The 13103-nt window shown below is 55.8% G+C and overlaps 1 protein-coding gene across 1 annotated transcript in view; it reads left to right on the forward strand.

The window, feature by feature from the left end:
- RASSF2 (Ras association domain family member 2) overlaps positions 1–13103 on the forward strand; it is a 38501-nt gene that overhangs the window by 3412 nt on the left and 21986 nt on the right.

The raw sequence follows: 13103 nt of genomic DNA on the forward strand, positions 1-13103 counted from the left end.
CTGTGGGGGACGTGGAAGGGGCAGGAGGCCCAGGGGACATGGGGCACAGTAAATAAGGACATCCTCAGACTCTGCTGGCTGGGCCACCAGTGGGTCACTTTTGATCCTCCCCAGGACGGCTGACTCCGGAGCCTATAATCAGGCTGATGCAGCTGTCTGGGATGGTAGCTTGGCACTGATGCCTGCCCCAGGCAACCACATCTGAAGCAGAGAGGGGCACCCCTCATACGAGAAGGGGGCCAGGAAGGGCGTTCAGCTCATTCGCGTGGGATGGGCACAATGGCTCGGAAGGGCTTTTCCTATTCCCGTGATTGATCGAAACTGCCCCAGAGATAGCTTGTGCTTTCCCTGGCCGGCTCTGTCCAAAGCGATTTGGCAAGGGAGGCACTTTGCTTCGCTCAGCTAAGTGCTCTGTTAGCTGCTCATTTCTCCCAGTGTAATGAAAAGAGCATTGAACGTGGAGCTTGGGTTGCATTCTCCCGTTTCCTGGCTGCAGGAGATTGGGCACGGTGATAGCTGTGGTCAGCTCTCTCTGTCCATGTCCTTGTGGCCACACCAATGGCTGATGGGAGAAGGCCTACAAAGACTTCAGCTCTCTTGCTTCTCCATTGGGATAACTTTGGGTTGTGTTCTTTGCTGTCTTGTTTTATTTTTTGAAAAGATTTACTTATTTATTTGAAAGGCAGAGAGAGAGAGAGAGAGAGAGATATCTTTTATCTGCTGGTTCACTCCCCAAGTGGCCATAACAGCCTGAAGTGCCATATTCCACACTTTCCCAGTCACATTGGCAAGAAGTTGGATTGAAAGTGGAGCAGCTGGGACTTGAACTGGCGCTGATACGGGATGCCAGCATCCCAGGCGGCAGCTTAACCCACTGCGCCACAACGCTGGCCCTCCTTTGCCGTCTCTAGTGAGTTCTCTAGTGGAGCTGACACCCAGTTGCTCAGGACGGTTGCTCCCTTCACAGGCTTCTCTCTTTCCCCTCTCTTGCTTTCCCCCTCCCTTTGTACTTGACTTGGATCCTTGTCTCCGGGTCTACTTCTCAGGGAACCAACCCAAGGCAGGTTTTAATCTGTCGTTCAGATCCAGCTCCCTGCTGATACACCTGGGAAAGCAAAGGATGGCCTGAGTGCTTGGGACTCTGCCACCCACGTGGGAGTTCTGGCTGGGACTCCTGGCTCCTTCTTTGGCCTGGCCCGATCCTGGCTGTTGTGGCCATTTGGAGAGTGAACCAATGGATGAAAGATCTCTCTCTCTCTCTCTCTCTCTTTCTCTCTCTCTCTAACTCTGCCTTTAAAATAAATAAAATAAAACTTGGGAGAAAAAAGTCATTTAAAGGCTCAGTTTTCCCAACTGTGAGAGGAAAATGAGAATTAACTATCTCAATGAGATTATAAAGATAGATGAGCTATCATCTATACCCTGGCAGGAGGCCTGGCACATAGCAGATTCTCAGGAAAACACTTGCTCCCTCCTAGGTTCACATAGAAGGGGCCTGTGATGGATTTGAGAATGTGGGTTGTGGTAGAACATGGAGAGCTACAGTGCTTAGGAGAGGGAGGTTATCCTTAGGTTAGGTGAGGAAACCGAGCCCAGGTGCAGCCTTCATGCCCAGGTGGTGAGTGTGATGCGCTGGGGTTTAACAACCGGCCCTTAGAAGGGTGGGATGGGGCAAGCCTTGCTCCACGGTGTTCGCCACTTTCTGTGGTGTAAATACTCCCATCACGGCTGACTTCAAAGCATCAACATGGTGCCTCTGAATAGGGACCAGGGAAGAGTTGTGTACCATCAGCTCCTGAGAGCCTGTGGGAGCTGCCCCAGCACTCTCGTGGCCACAACTGAGTTGGGCTCGCAATGATGGGAGGGGAGGATGAGAACTTTATGAGGTGTCCAAAACTTCTTCGTCCAACCGGCTGAGTCACTGTGGGCAGAGCACTCCTGGGGCTCGCGTAGGATTATCGGAATGTTTGCTCTTTCCCCATGTCCAAGGCAAGAGATTAGATGATTGCACAGATCCCTCCTGGCTTTGGTCTCTTTAGGAAGAGCCCTTTGCTGCCTGCTTCTGTCCAAGCAAGAGCAAAACCTTTAACAAAAAACCTGGGATCGGCGCCGTGGCTCACTTGGTTAATCCTCTGCCTGCAGCACTGGCATCCTATATGGGCACCAGGTTCTAGTCCCAGCTGTTCCTCTTCCAGTCCAGCTCTCTGCTGTGGCCTGGGAGGGCAGTGGAGGAGGGCCCAAGTGCTTGGGCCCTGCACCCGCATGGGAGACCAGGAGAAGCACCTGGCTCCTGGCTTTGGATCGGCACAGCACCAGCTGTAGCAGCCATTTGGGGAGTGAACCAACCGAAGGAAGACCTTTCTCTCTATCTCTCTCTCACTGTCTATAAATCTACCTGTCAAATAAAAAGAAAAAAAAAAAACAAAAACAAAAAACAAAAAACAGAGCCCACACTAGGGATACCTCCCTGGGGGCAACCAGCGCTGGGCCATTCTTAGATCCTTCCAGATGGACAAGGGGATTCAGTAGATGTTAACCTGGTATACTTCTGCCCTCGTTGTATGCCAGTTTCACTTTATGAGGCATGGAGGAGCCCCAGAGGAGGCTGGGAGTTGGGGAGGAAGGGCTGGTAGGACAGCCCCCACCTGTCTGAACCACTATGCAATGTCCTAGACACCCACATGTCCTAGACACAAGTCTGTGTGGAGAGAGGAGGCGCCTACAGAGCTCAGCCTCCTTGGTGCAGTCTTACTCTGAATGCTCTGACTCAGCAGTCCCACCGGTAGGGATTCTTACCCTAGATATACAACTGGACAAGTACAGAAAACACCAGTGTGGTTATCATCTGTGATAATGACAGCATCACCAACAAATGGAGAGTAAATTCCAACAATGGCAAGTTAGCTAATGATGGTGGAGATGATCTATCTATCTGTCTGCATGAATTGGAACTAGTAGATGTGTTCCATACCCATTAACATGGAAAACTTTGGTTTCTAGGAAGCAGGTCACCAAACAGTGTGCCATCTTTATAAAATGTATCCCTCATTCATTCTGACACCTAGAAGGACCTAAGACAAGATGTTCAGAGTGATTGTCTCTGGGTGGCAGGACTCAGGGAGATTTTTGATCTTCATGTTTTCAGTTCATAAGTAGTCATTTATTTTCATTTTTAGCTGTGGTAAAACATGCACATCATAAAAATTAGCCCTTTGAGCCACTCCAAGCGTACAGATAGTGGCCTCAGGTGCATTTGCCGTGTTGTGCGACCATCGCCACTGTCCTTTCCGGCACTCCCCGTCATCCCAGGCAGAAACTCTGTGCTCGGTCAATAGTAACCTCTCCCATGCCTCACTCCTCCAGGCCTGGTCACCTGCCTTCCACCCACTCTCTTCATGAACGAGCTGGGAAGCAGATCTTGTGGCTGTCTTCAGGGGTCCGGCATGGGTCCCGTGGCACTTCCTTGTGGTGCCTTGTTCTGTGGCAGGTGCTGTGAGTCCCTGGTTATGTGAGCCCCCCATGGAGGCCATGGAGTTGGTGAGGGTGTGGGCCTGGGAGGGCGCTGCCCAGTGGGTGCCTGTGCTCCTGGTCCCAGGCAGCGAGGGCTGTGCAAAGATTTTACAGACAGCCTGTGAAGAAGTTCTTTTCCCAGCAGAGCTGGTCACAGGCTGGCTATGAATGTGGCATTGTGGAAAACTTCCCCTCTGCCCCCTGGAATGTTCTGGAAAGCCCCTGGTAGGCCATCTCAGACACCACGAAGGATCTGAGATCTGCTGTGTGAGGGTGGGTTTCCCGAATGTGTGGTTGGGTGTGTGCCAAGGGTAAGGGAGGGTGGGTGTAGGACGCCCCTACGATGGCTGCCCCCAGGAGGCCCTTCCTTCCCGCTCCCCTCCTCACTGCTTCTCAAGCCCAGGGAACCCCCCGCCTTCCCTGGGGAGTGGCCGATGCCCGTCATTGGGCTTTGGGGTTTCCGATCCTGTCCCCCCACAGCAAGTAGAGCACAGCCCAGGACCTGTGCACACGAGGCTTGGCGTGTCCGCCTGCAGCACCAAACAAGGAAGTGTTGGGGTCCCCTGCGGCAGAGGATGTGAGGTCAGCGATGGAGCTCGGCGAGGCCTGTGACTTGGAGACGCCGCAGTAAACAGGAAGTGTGGCCATCGCAGAACCTGCGCCCGTAGGAAACGGGGGGCTGGGGGCAGCCCCTCCTCACCTGCCCGGGTCACTGAGCGCGGCTGCCCGGCTGCAGGGACACAGGCCCAGCCCTGCCTGTGGGAGGGGCTCCATGAAGCCCTGTGGTTACGGGACAGGAAGAAAGCTTCCTTGGCCCTTCCCCGGTAGGACAGCCGAGCTACCCTAGAAAATCACCCTTGGCGAGCCGGCGCCTGGCTCGGCCAGTAAGCTGCCACTCGGGGAACCCACATCCCAAATCACGGCGCCTGGGTTTGAGTCCGATTCCAACTTCCTGCTGATGCACACCCTTGGGAGCCAGCAGTGATGGCTCAAATAGTTGGGTCTCTGCCACCCACATGTGGGAAACCTGGGTTGAATTCTGGGCCCCTGCTTTCAGTGTGGCCCAGCAACATTGGAGGAGTGAGCAAGTGCGTGGGAGCATTCTCGGTGTCCCTCCCCCTTCTCCTCCCCCTCCCCTCCCTCCCCTCCCTCCCCTTCCCTCCCTCCTACCCTATCACCCCTCCCTCTCTCCCCCTTTCCCCCTCTCTGCCCCCCTCCCCCTTTCTCCCTCTCTCCCTCTCTCCCTCTCCCTCTCTACCTCTCTCCCTCCCTCTCTCTCTCCCTCTCTCCCTCTCCCCCCTCCCTCTTTCCCCCCTCTCTCCCCCTCTCTCCCTCCCTCCCTCCCTCCCTCTCTCCCTCTGCTTTTCCAATAAGAATAGACAGAGCAGCCACCAGTTTTGAGAACTCCGGGTCAGGGAACGTCCTGTTGCATTTGCTTTACTGGGACTCGTGTCCCCACCAGTGTCCCACTCTCACCTTGGGCTAAACCAGCCACATGGAATTTCTCCCTTGGATGAATCTTAGGTCATCACGGGCTAAACCACATACATTTTGGCAGGGTCTTCTGGTTGATGGTGGTCGAGGCACAGTCCAGGGAGGCGGACAGTACCAGACCCTTCTCTGGGGGATGGACATTGTAGCTCTGATTTCTCTGAGCATGAGCCTGAATTCTACACACACACCTCCCCCCCCCCAGATGTGTGGACCATACTGCACCCCACCATCCATACACACAGACATGCACCCCCCCACCCCCCACCTACCCCTTATACACACCATATTCCCCTATCCCACCCACACTCACACATAGCATGCAGCATGTGCACACATTCACCCCTGCACCCCCACCTGCCACTCACTGGCCAGCACACCCGCCCCTCCCCAACCCTCGCAGCTTTCCTGCCTGGAGTTGTCACTTCCCGCAGGCCTTTACTTTGGTCTCCTCCAGCTTAGCTGTTCTCTGCGAAGAGGCCCCGGGCCTCTGGGTTTCCTTGTGAACAGCCAGCCCCCAGGTCAGAACTGCTGGGGCAGTGGGGGAGGGTGGGCTCACCAGGCCTGTGGTTGCCTGGGTGTCCCGGGGAGACTTCCCTGGTCCCCCACCTGGCCACTGCTTGCTGTGTGGAGCTGGAAGCTGCCCTTCGGGCACTTTCTCAGATCCTATGCCCGCCGCACTGGGGAATTCAGGGCCCCCGTGAGCACGGGACCATACCCCCCAACCCACCCCAACAACACCCCCTCCCCCCGTGCCAGTTCCACACCCACAGGGGCCGCCTGGGGGATGGGAGGCACGTAGCTGTGCCTGGTGTATGTCAGGTGCTGAGGCTTTATTTTATTTGTGTGTGTGTGTGTGTGTGTGTGTGTGAGAGAGAGAGAGAGAGAGAGAGAGAGAGAGAGAGCCTTCCCACCTGCTGGTTCATTTCCCAAATGATTGCAACCTCTGGGCCTGGGTCGGGAGCCAGGAACTCAATCCAGGTCTCCAGTGTGGGTGGTAGGGAGCCAGTCGTTGGAGCCATCCCTGCTGCCTCCGGGGTCTAAGCATTAGCAGGAAACTGGAGTCAGGGGTCAGAGCTGGGACTTGAACCCAGCCACTCCGATGTGGGATGTGGGCAGCCTCACCAGTGCCCTAACCTGTGGGTCGTGCCATACCCACCCCAGCACATGGCTTGTGAAGGTCCCTGGGGGCTCTGTGGAGCTGTGTCTTTTTCCACCTGCTTCCAGATGTGCTGTCCCTTCCGGGGGCAGTACCTGGCAGCTTCTTTCCACACACCTCCCCACCCCCTCTGATGCTTAAAATTCTTTTGGGGTGGGGAGCACTTTCCTCCTAGCTCCAAGGGCACTGGGGAAGTGGAGTGGCTTTCCTGGGGACACTTGACCTTCATGCTCCCCAGGGAGATCCTCTCCTGGGCAGAGTAGCGTAGTTGGCAGTGCCGTGGCAGGTGGGGCGGACAAGGTGTCTTGTTTTCTTTTGAGGCAGCCTGAGGTCTGGGCACTCTCAGGTTCGGAAACAACGACGTGGAGTCTCTGGTCTCTAGATCTTGGCAGGGCCCCAGCCTGCAGCTCAAGGCTCCTTCCTAGTGCGGCGCAAGGGGACTGGGGTTTCCTGTTGGCGTGGACTCTCTCCTTCCTGTCCTAGTGTGCAGAGGGGCTGGAGCGCAGGGGCTCAGTGCCATCTGCTCCCCAGATTCCCTAGCGGGCCTTTTACACCGCAGTGTGCAACACTGTGTCAAGTAACTTTCTTCTACAACCTAGCAGGTCTCAGTTGTTCTCAGAGGGAGAGGCGGGGCTCCGAGAAGAGGTGGGGGCAGGCCCTGAAAGAGGAAGCTGCAGGCCCCGGGTGAGCACTTCCTTTGCATCAGAGCTCACTTGTGGGGCTGACCCCCGGCTCTGTGCGGCCATGCAGGAAGGGGCACGTGCGCCAGCGAGAGGGCGTTCAGTATCCATCTCAGTTTGTGTTTAGAAAATTCTGTTCTTCTTCTTTTTTTTTTTTTTTTTGACAGGCAGAGTGGACAGTGAGAGAGAGACAGAGAGAAAGGTCTTCCTTTTGCTGTTGGTTCACCCTCCAATGGCTGCTGTGGCCAGCGTACCGCGCTGATCCGAAGCCAGGAGCCAGGTACTTATCCTGGTCTCCCATGCGGGTGCAGGGCCCAAGCACTTGGGCCATCCTCCACTGCCTTCCCGGGCCACAGCAGAGAGCTGGCCTGGAAGAGGGGCAACTGGGATAGAATCCGGCGCCCCAACCGGGACTAGAACCCGGTGTGCCAGCGCCACAAGGCAGAGGATTAGCCTGTTAAGCCACGGCGCCGGCGTTCCTTTCTTGAAAGGCTGTTTTGAAATACCCCTGGAGGTGTTCTCAGCCAACAGAGTGCTGTCCCTCCCACGTCTCACAGGGGCTGTCTGCCTTGGTGGTGCCCCAGGCTCATGCCTGGGTCTGTGTCAGCCGCAGCCTAGACACCGGCATTTTGGAAGCAGTCTCTTGTCCCACCCCCTGCCTTGCCCCAACCCCAGGAGGGTCGCGGGTCTGACACCCACTGAGCCCCTCTGCCCCCCACCCCATCCTTGGTTTGATCTGAGGCCTTGCCAAGTGCCTGGTGCTCAGCACTGGTCAGGAGGTGTCTCTGGAGTCTGCCCCACTGGGCTCCTCCATGGAAAGCCCTCCCCTCTGCGCGCTGGTCTCCCCAGGTACAGGTGGATTTTCTGAGACTGGGGCCGCCTGGACCCTCCCCACATCCACAGCGAGAACTATGCTTGGGCTGGGGGTGGGCCTGGCTCCCGCTGGCCAACCAGAAAGGCATCGTGGGAAACGGGCAACAAAGTCACCATCACCAAAGGTGGCTTCTGCCTCTTGTGGGACTTCCCTGCCAGGGGTCGCGCTGGTCCCTTATGCCTTTGCCTTGTCGCCCTGGGGACTTTCCGGTTGGCAGCGAGATGAGTGACAGTGAGTCTCTGGGCTGGAACAGAAGCTGTGCTGGGAAGAGCAGGTGTCCCGGGGTGCTGCACTGTGTTCTGTGGGCCCCATGGTGCCGGGGTGGGGGGGTGGTGGTGGAGGGCACCAGCATTTGGAGGAACCAAGAGCTAAGAACAGGGGATTCTGCTGTGCTTGCACAAAGTGCTGGCTGCCTTTTCCCACGTCCCAGAGCTCCTCTGGCACGTGCTGTTGGCTCTCCCACAGGAAACTGAGCCTGTGAATTGCAAGGTTTGGCCTGTCCCTCGTGCAGGGGGGCTGGAAGCACCTGTGAGCAGGGGCCGGGCAAAGGAAAAGGAAAGGAGGCTTTGTGTGACGGCCACAGGGCTGGGGCTGGCCCGGGGCTGGGGCATAGCCCGTGGGTCCCTGGCTCCTGAAGCCTGGCCTTGCACATGCTGGGCCCGTTCCCAGTGGACGGCTGCTTCCTCCCAGCTTGGGGTGAGCAGAGTGTGGTGACAAAGCCAGTAGGCGCTTCCATCCCGTATGTGGTGCAGGTGTCTGAGCCCTGCCGGCTCATGAATTGCTCCTGCCAGCAGGTGCCTGGGGTGGGGGCATCCTTCTTCCCAGGGGGCCCCCAGCCAAGGACTGACCATGCAGGGGAACAAAGGCCTGGCCTGTCTACTCCAGGGGGCCACTGCGTGGTGTGCTTCCCCCACGGGAGGTCCCTGTGGGCTCAGGCAGTGCTGGCCTCCAGTTGTACCCAGGTCCTCAGCTCCTTCGCAGGCCTGGCCCCACTTCCCTTGCTCCCAGCTAGTCTCCTGCAAATGCTTCCTCAAGAAGCTTGGGCCCCAGCTCCCCCCACCCCAGGCTCTGCCCTAGGGGTCTCCTGAGCCAAGGCAGCAGGTGGCCTTCTCTGGGCTGTGTGGAACCTGGTCTGTCCCTCAAAGACAGAAGGGAAGACAGTGCCGGGGGCCCAGAGGAGGCAGCTGCAGGCCCGGGAGGGCCTTTCTGTAGATTGGTAAGTGCTGTGAAGAAGGGCAGGCCAAGGGCCTAGGCTTAGGGAAGGTCATGTCGCAGAGCTGTCTTTGAAGCAGGCGGGATGTTGTCGAGGAGTCTCCGCGTGGGACATGTTAGATTCCGCTGACAAACTGCCATAGCATCAGCAGGTGTTTGAGAACCTGGAACATTCTCCCAAAGCATGAAGCCAGCAGTGGGCCTGATGGGCGTCCAACAGGAGTCCAACATGATGAGGGCCTGGGAGGCTCAGGTCCCAGCGGGGTGATCCCGGCAAAATTGACAGCTGCCAACACGCGGGCAGACAAGCTCTGTGCACAGGAGACATTCAGCCCACACGTGGCTGCCTACAGTGGCTTTTTCGAAACAGAACCGAGTAAGGTTCCTGAAGCCAGAGCAGGCGTTTAGCCTGGTAGTTGCGATGTGCTTGTTCCATACCGGCATGCCTGGGCTCCATTCTCAGCCCCAGCTCCTGACTCCGGCTCCCCTAAGAGCAGTCGTGGTGGCTGGAATAATTGGGTCGCCCTCCCAGTTGCTGGCTCTGACCCCGGCCGTTGCAGGCATTGGGGAAGTGAACTGGCAAACGGGACCAATCTGTCTCTCTCTGTGTACTTTTTAAAAAAGAAAGAAAAGAAAAAGAGTTCTTGCAGAGTAACTCACCATGTTCTTGGAGGGGACTCAGTAGATTTCCGTACGTTTTAGATTCCCAAAGAGTGGAGGCCGCATCGTGAAGATCCTTTGTTTAGAACCTTTCTAGTCCCCTTCTTCCTGTCCCCTCCTTTCTCTGTGGGGTGAGCTTTGAGGGCTTCCAGTTCTGTGCCCGAGATGCCAGCCCACGTGGGACACCTCCCTGCCTTGCTTTCTCCTCTACAAAAACATGGCAGCCATCAGCCCGAGCTCCTGAGGCATTTGGGAAGCAGTGTTTACACAGTACTTTTTTACAAGGCAGTTTGGAGCCCAGGAGGCTCCAGTAAATTCTAGATAATCACAGAGGAGCCAGAAGAGTTGCAGCTGGCCAGCCGAGGAAATCTCTCTCTCCAAGGCCACGGATGCTGGCAGGTGCCGTCAGAGGAAGTGTCCGACTGAATCCACATTCCAGCCCCATAAACCATCTTCCTCTGAGCCTTCCTTGTGCCGGGAACAATACTCTGTTTAAGGAAGAATATCAGACCTCATTCTGAGCTTCCGGCCCTTTGTGGCTGCTGCTCTGCTTCAAGTCTCTGTAAGTGTAGCTGGGTGTTTTGGCAGGCTGGGGCAGCCCGTGGTCTGTGGCGCTCTTTGGGAAATTTGTCCAGAGAGATGCACATGTCCCGGGTAGGCAAAGGAGGGGCTGGGTCCTCTCTCACCTGTAGCTTCACTTCTACCACATGGTGGGCTGGGGAAGTATTCTCTTAAGACTGCTTCCCCTGGGCAGCGCCTTGGCTCAATAGGCTAATCCTCCGCCTATGGCGCCGGCACACCGGGTTCTAGTCCCGGTCGGGGCACCGATCCTGTCCCGGTTGCCCCTCTTCCAGGCCAGCTCTCTGCTGTGGCCTGGGAGTGCAGTGGAGGATGGCCCAAGTGCTTGGGCCCTGCACCCGCATGGGAGACCAGGAGAAGCACCTGGCTCCTGGCTTCGGATCAGCGCGGTGCACCAGCCGTGGCGGCCATTGGAGGGTGAACCAATGGAAAAAGGAAGACCTTTCTCTCTGTCTCTCTCTCTCTCTCTCTCTCACTGTCCACTCTGCCTGTGGAAAAAAAGAAAAAAAAGTCTTGAGGGAGCTTGAGCATTTTTTCTATGATTTATTAAGGATCTGCTTTCCTATTTCATGAAGTATTTGTGATTTTCCTTTGCCTATTTTTACAAAAATGTTGGACCTTTTTCTTACTGATTTATTAAAACCCTTTATATATTAAGGGCATTTGCCCTTTTTTGTCATATGTGTTATATATTTCCTCCCTATTTGTCATTTGCCTTTTGACTTTGTATTGGGCACATTTTTTTCCTAAATAAAAATTAAAATTTTTATAGACTAGTATGAAGTGTTTGGATTTGGGATAGGAAGATTTTTCTACTTCAAGTTTAAATCTATCCAATTTCTTTTTTTTCTTTTTTCTCTTTAGATTTATTTATTTGGGGCCAGGGCTGTGGCGTAGCAGGTAAAGCCACTGTCTGCAGTTCCAGCATCCCATATGGGTGCTGGTCAAGTCTGCCCCTGCCTCTCTGTAACTCTGGCTTTCAAATAAGTCTTTATTTATCTGAAAGGCAGAGTTAGAGCGGGGGGTCAGGGAAAGAATCTTCAATACGCTGGTTCACTCAGTGGCTGGGGCTGGGCCAGGCTGAAGCCAGGAGCCTAGATCTCCCTCATGGGTGGCAGGGGCCCAAGTACTTGGGCCATCTTCTGCTGCTTTCCCAGGCCATTAGCAAGGACTGGATCGCAAGTGGGAGCAGCCGGGACTGGGAACTTGAATGTTGCACTCACGCGGGATGCCGGCTTCGCAGGCACCCCTGTGCCACAATGCTGACCGGCTCTATGTTCTGTGTGCTGCATTATTTCATTGATCTGCCTGCTTTTCTTGTTTTCAAAACTTCAGAGAATACTTAAATTCTGTAATTGGTGTTCTCAGTGAATGGCAGAGGACTTCAAAGTGGGAATGCCATGTTTGAGGAGCGGGCAGGTCGCCCTCAGAAATGACCAAATTACGGGTTTGGTGGAGGCGGTGGACACAAGAAAAGGGGCTTGCAGAAGTACAGTCAGTGAGTTAGAAGGTTAGCTGCAGGCCTCCAAGAAAACAGATGAAGATTCTGGACAAGGGGCTGGAGACCTAGAGGATGGCTGCAGGGAAGTGTGAGTGGCTGGGTGGATTGATGGGTGGGTGGGTGGGTGGGTGAACTGATTGGTGAGTGGGTGGGTGGATGGGTGGGTGGGTGAGTGGATGGGTGAATTAATGGGTGGGTGGGTGGGTGTTTGGGTGGATGGTGTGGGTAGGTGAATTGATGGGTGGATGGCTGAGTGGGTGGGTGAATTGATGATGGGTGGGTGGGTGGGTGGGTTGCAGGAGGGATAGGTAGAGAGTGCTAGTGGAGGGGACGAGAGAGTTCAGAGGAAGATCCAACAATGGAAGAGAGAGGAGATGACCAAAGAAAGAATAGACTAACATCTCCCCTGTTCAGAGCGGGAGAGCTGTCAGTGGCCGGGTGCCACTCATTTGGTTCTACTGCAGCCCGGCTGTAGAATTGGCATTGGCAGAAGTCCCTCATGACTTGTTGTGGTTTCTTTTGGGGCTGTTCCTGGCTTCCCGTTCGTGGGCTCTTACCCCAGCTCCTGGCTCTGCTGACCGCGGCCTCCTCGAGGCACCTGGGTTTCTGAGCTTCCAGGGTTCTGTGTCCCCTCTACTCCCTCTTCCCCCTCTGCCAATGCCTGACCTGCGGGCATCAGTTCCTCCGAGCCCTTGCCCTTGGCCCTGCCCCTGTCCCTCATCTCCCCCCGGACCTCATTTGTCCTCCTGGCCTTGAGTACCAGGGCTCCCTCTTTGGAGCCCTCGCTGTCGCTCTCCCTGGGCCCTAGATCCCCCTGTCTGCGCCAGGGGGTTCTGTGGACCTGCCTCAGGCTTTCTGCCAAAAGGCATGGGGACAAGGCCCCTCCAGCTCGCTGGTGTCGTCACCGGCAGCGTGACGTCCTCCCGGCCTTGGCCTGGAGCTCTGCATCTCGTCCAGCAGCGTTGCCCTCCTCCAGGACGTTCTAGCCACGCGTCACGGCTGTTCCTCTTCCGTGCAAACGCCCTGGGCTCTATTGTTCCATTTCACTCTCCCTTCTTTGGCTCAGTCCTGGAGTGCCCTTCCATGTGCATGGTAGCTATTCTCATATCATCTTTGGAGAAATTCACTGGAGAATTTTACCCATTTTTGAATTGGATTGTTTGTTTGAAAGAGAGAGAGACAGAGAGTTCTTTCATCCACTGGTTCACTCCCCAAATGGCTGTATTGGCAAGGGCTGGGCCAGGCTGAAGCAGGAGCCAGGAGCTCTATCCAGGTCTCCCATGTGGGTGCAGGGGCCCAAGCACTTGTGCCATCCTCCGCTGTTTTCCCAGGTGCATTAGCAGGGAGCTGGATCAGAAGTAGAGCAGCTAGGACATGAACCGGTGCCTATCTGGGGTGCTGGCACTGCAGGTGGGGGCTTTACCTCATGTGCCACAA

This window comes from Lepus europaeus, chromosome 10 (genome assembly GCF_033115175.1).
Source record: "Lepus europaeus isolate LE1 chromosome 10, mLepTim1.pri, whole genome shotgun sequence".
Classification (NCBI taxonomy): Eukaryota; Metazoa; Chordata; class Mammalia; order Lagomorpha; family Leporidae; genus Lepus; species Lepus europaeus.